This window comes from Solanum pennellii, chromosome 3, assembly GCF_001406875.1.
Source record: "Solanum pennellii chromosome 3, SPENNV200".
NCBI classification, from domain to species: domain Eukaryota; kingdom Viridiplantae; phylum Streptophyta; class Magnoliopsida; order Solanales; family Solanaceae; genus Solanum; species Solanum pennellii.
In genome coordinates, this window is record NC_028639.1 from 16351650 (window position 1) to 16356931 (window position 5282).

Sequence of the window (5282 nt, forward strand, 5' to 3'; positions counted from 1 at the left end):
GTCTTGGAGCTTAATCAATTAATGAAAGTAACTAGGGCTTAAGTGTTCCCCACAGGTTCCTAACTTGATAATTCTAACTATAACAATTCTTTCCTAGTATCTTGCATGTAAAGTGATAAGTTATGTATCTCTAAATCCTTGGTCCGGCATCTAGAAAATTTCACTCCGCACCTTGGTTTGGCTACGTGTGTTGCTATACTAACCCTTACCTTTACCTCATATTAAGCATTTTATTCGATATTTGACTAAGTTATTACCTCGTACCAATCGACACTAGCCTATTAGATAGTGTACACTGAATCTATGTTGATAATTCTTTTCCTATTATCTACCTTCTTATCCGGCAAGTAGCATTAAGGCGAGTTCTAACGTTGGCCATCCATTAAAAAGACTTCTAATAGAAAGAATCATCAATACATGCAAGAAACTATTCTAGAATTGCTATTTTAGTTAGATTTTACCTCATTATTCACCCATGGTTCCCACAACCCTAGTTATGGAGTTTAAGTACCCATGGTCAAAATCATACTATTCATATATTTAATATAAGAATTCATGCACTTACTTTAATGAGAAAGAATAAAATCCAGAAATCACTTGATTAATCAACAAAAGCACCAACAATCAATTCCAGAAAAAGTGTAACAAATGCTGAAATTAATCCTTCAATACTTGAACAAGAGAACTAAAGATTATCCGAAGTCTAAATATCAAAAAGTCTAACTCTCCAAAAGTCTCACCCCAAAAATGAGGTTTTTTGAACTATTTATAAAAAAACAAAAACCTAATAAAAGAAGGATTCTAATTACTGAAAATTTGTCAAAGTGTCTCTTAGTCGACGGACCTCGTGACGGACCGTCGTGGTCACGACGGGCCGTCATGGCCTCCGTCGTCCCATACTTCACAAATTCTTCTGCTGCTTTCTTCATTACCCTCAACGAACAAGTATGACGAACCATTCCAAGAACGACGATCCATTGAGGGTCTCTGTTCCATAATACTTTAACTTCTTTGAATTTGGGTATTGGGACTACTCTCTGATCATTACGACGAACCAGCAGGACGGACTGTCGTAGCTATGACGGTCCATCGTGGACTTCCGTAATCCCACACTAGGTGAGACTTCCCCATCTTCCTTCAGCATCTTCACTATGATGCCACCTACGGACCGTCACAGACTCGACGGACCGTCATAAGCTCCGTAGGTGGTCTTTTCTGCATTTCTTTGCTCAAAAACTTCCGCGTTCATCTTTGGACAGATTTCTGCAAATTAGGAGAAACTTACATAAAAATCAATACAAAAAGGCTTTTGGACACACACTAAACATAAGGAAAAAGCATTAAAAATACCATGAAACCACGGTACATCATGCATCATGTCATTGAATATGGTAGTCATAGCTCTCATGTAGGTTGATCCCGCATTCTTTAGCAATTGGCATGACTCTATAACAGTATGTACCCCAAGGGATGGTGAAAGAAGTTTTTTCTGCATCTTTTTCATCCATGAGAATTTGGTGATATCCGGCGCAACAGTCCACGAAAGATTGAATGTCGTGTTTATCACAATTATCAACCAGGATGTGAATGTTGGGTAATGGAAAATTGTCTTTTAGACTTGCTTTGTTTAAATCTCTGTAATCAACACAAACTCTTATCTTTCCATCCTTCTTTGGCGCTGGCACAACATTAGTCAACCAGGTAGTGTATTGCACGAACCTGATCACATTTGCACTCAATTGATTCATGATTTCCTCTTTGATTTTATCTCTTATATCCGTCTTAAATTTTCTCTGCTTTTGCTAGATGATATACCGTGGTTTCACGGTATTATTAATACTTTTTCCTTAAGTTTAGTGTGTCAAAAACCCTTTTTGTGCTAATTTTTATGTAATTTTCTCTTTATTTGCAGGAAATCTGTCTATAAGAGGAATGCGGAGGTTTTTGAGCGAGAAATACAGAAAAGTACCACCTACGGAGCTTTCACGGTTCGTCGTGCCCGTGACTGTCCGTAGGTGGCATCGTAGTGCAGCTGTTGAAGGAAGATAGGGAAGTCTGACCAAGTGTGGGGTTACGGAGTGCGTGACGGACCGTCATAGCTATGACGGTCCGTCTTTCTGGTTCGTCATGAAGTTCAGAGAAGTAGTCCCAGTACCCAAATTCCAAGAGTTTGAGTGTTTTGGAACAGAGACCCTCGACAGACCGTTGTGCCAGTGACGATCCGTCATATCTGCCGTCGAGGGTAATGAAGAGAGCAGAAGAAGAAATTGCACAAGTATGGGACGACGGAGTCCATTACGGTCCGTCGTGAGCACGACGATCCGTCGCGAGGTCCGTTGACCTAGCCACATTTTGACAGATTTCCAGCTAATAGAGTCCTTATTTAATTAGGTTTTTATTTTTTATAAATAGTTGAAAAACCTCGTTTTTGAGGTTAGACCCTTGATCATTGTTAGACTCTTGATTATTTTTTAGACCTTTTGTAAGACTCTTGAATATTTTGAGACTCTTGTAATTGATTGTTGGTGATTTTTGTTGATTAATCAAGCGAACTTTTGGATTTTACTCTTTCTCATTGAAGTAAGTACATGAATTCTTATATCATATATTTGAATATTGTGATTATGACTATGGGTAACTAAATTCCATAACTAGGGTTGTGGGAACCATAGGCGAATAATGAGGTAAAACCTAACTAAAAGAATAATTATAGAATAGTGTCTTGCATGTATTGATAATTCTTTCGCTTAGAAGTCCTTTTAACGGATGGGCAACGTTAGAACTCGCCTTAATGCTACTTGTCGGACCAAGGAGGTAGATAATAGGAAAAGAATTATCAACATAGATTTAGTGTATACTAACTTATAGGCTAGTATTGATTGGTACGAGGTAATAACTTAGTCAAATATCGAATATGATGCTTAATATGAGGTAAAGATAAGGATTAGTATAGCAACACACGTAGCCGGACCAAGGTGCGGAGTGAAATTTTCTAGATGCCGGACCAAGGATTTAGAAATACATAACTTATCACTTTGCATGCAAGATACTTGTAAAGAAATGTTATAGTTAGAATTATCAAGTTATGAACTTGTGGGGGAACACGTAAACCCTAGTTACTTTGATTAATTGATTAAACTCCAACATTCGAAGCTGTTAGTTGTCTCCTTTAATTTCGCTAGTTATTTTCATTTATTTAGAAATAGAAAACCCCCCTTTTATCATTTTTGCTTTCCAAGGATGTAATTGACTGAACAATAGTAATAATAGATTGAAGTTAAGTCTAAACTATTTTCCTCGTGGGAACGATCCCAACCTCATTAGTTGGGTTATTTACTTGACACGACCGCTTTACTTCTTATTTTAGAAGTAAGTTTGAGTGTATCAAATTTTGGCGCAGCTGTCGGGGAAAGTAGCTTTTAGATTAATTTAAACTTAGTACTATAGTTTAGTTGATATTTTTTCGATTTTACTTTGTTTTATTGTTTTTGATTCTTGCAGAACCATCTTCCTTGTATGCCAAATACACGCAGAGGAAGAGAACCCTTGTTTTCCTATGATCACGAATTAGAGCGTACACTATGCAACATGAATCGAAACTTGGGAATCAATCATGATGATCCAAACCAGAACATCCCAGCTCCGGTTGATGTTCATGCTCAGTTGTTACCCGATGCTCTGGGTGAACACCAACAGAGGGGACAAAATCCCGCTCCACGGCCCCAAGAATACTACAGAGGCTGTGACAATATAGCGGACTCCTCTGGGCCACTTGACTTGCCCCCTCTACCACCAGGCCACACCTTTGTGGTAACTAGTAGCCTGATGCAAATGCTCACTGCCAGAGGTTTGTTTTCAGGGCTACCTTCTGAGGATCCACATGCCCATATAGCTAAGGTAAGGGCAGTGTGTAAAAGTTGTGTAGGGAGGCCTGATTTGGATCTAGATGTAATAGGGCTCAGAGTGTTTCCTCTCTCACTGACGGGAGAGGCTGCTATGTGGTTCACTGAGCTCCCATACAACTCAATCTTCACTTGGAACCAACTAAGGGATGTCTTCTTAGCACGCTACTATCCGGTCTCCAAGAAACTAAACCACAAAGACAGAGTGAACAACTTTGTGGCACTACCAGGAGAGTCAGTTAGTAGTTCTTGGGATAGATACACCTCGTTCTTGAGAAGTGTCCTAAATCACCGTATAGATGATGAGTCACTGAAGGAATACTTCTATCGGGGACAGCATGATAATAATAAAGCGGTGTTGGACACTATAGCAGGTGGATCTTATGGGAGTGTCCTTATGCTGAGATTACTGAAAAATTAGAGAAAATCTCCCAGAATAATAAATCTTGGAGTACAAGGAAGTCAGATACTGGGAGAAATACCTTCGTAGTGCAGTCCACTCACAACCCAGCCACAGATGAGATTCGTGAAGAAATGGCTCAGATGAGAACTGAGCTTGGGTTGGTACTAAAAGATGTCACTGGGGGTGCAGAAAAGATAAATGCAGTAAACTACTTGTCGAAACCACCGCCACAAAATGATGAGTGTTATTATGAGGAGGATTCCTATGCGGTAAATGAGCAGACGGGGGGTTTCCGACCAAGTGCCCAAGGCTCTAATCAGGAGAATTGGCGCCAAGGTCAAGGGAACCAAGGTTGGAACTATGGTAACTACAACCGTGAGGGTCATTATGTCCGAGATGGAAACTACAACCGCGACAACAACTTCAACAGGGGTAACTATGGTAATAGAAATGACAGGAATGGGTCCTATGTTCCTCCTCAAAATCGTGAGTATGGCGCGAGTTGAGGATATGTTGCATAAAATGATGAGGAGGTTCGATGCTAGTGATGAGCACAATAAAGAGTTGAGGAATGATTTAGCGGGTATTGGGCAAAAAGTCGATACACATGCAATATCGATTAAGCAACTTGAGTTACAATTGGCCCAATTATCTGCTACTGTGAACACACGGCAACCGGGCACTCTTCCTAGCAACACTGTCCAAAATCCAAAAAATGATGGACATTGTATGGCAATCACTAGTCGCGGTGGAAAGCAAACCATTGACCCACCTATGCCTTCTAATGAGAAAAAGGTGACAAAAGATACTGATAAAGTGGTAGATATTAATGGTGAAGTAGAGGATAACACTGTAAAAGATGCTGAAGTGCCTAAAAAGGTAACTCCCATGCCTAGGCCACCATCCCCATTTTCTCAAAGATTATTGAAAAAGACCGAGGATGGTAAATATCGGCGTTTTATAACAATGTTGAAGCA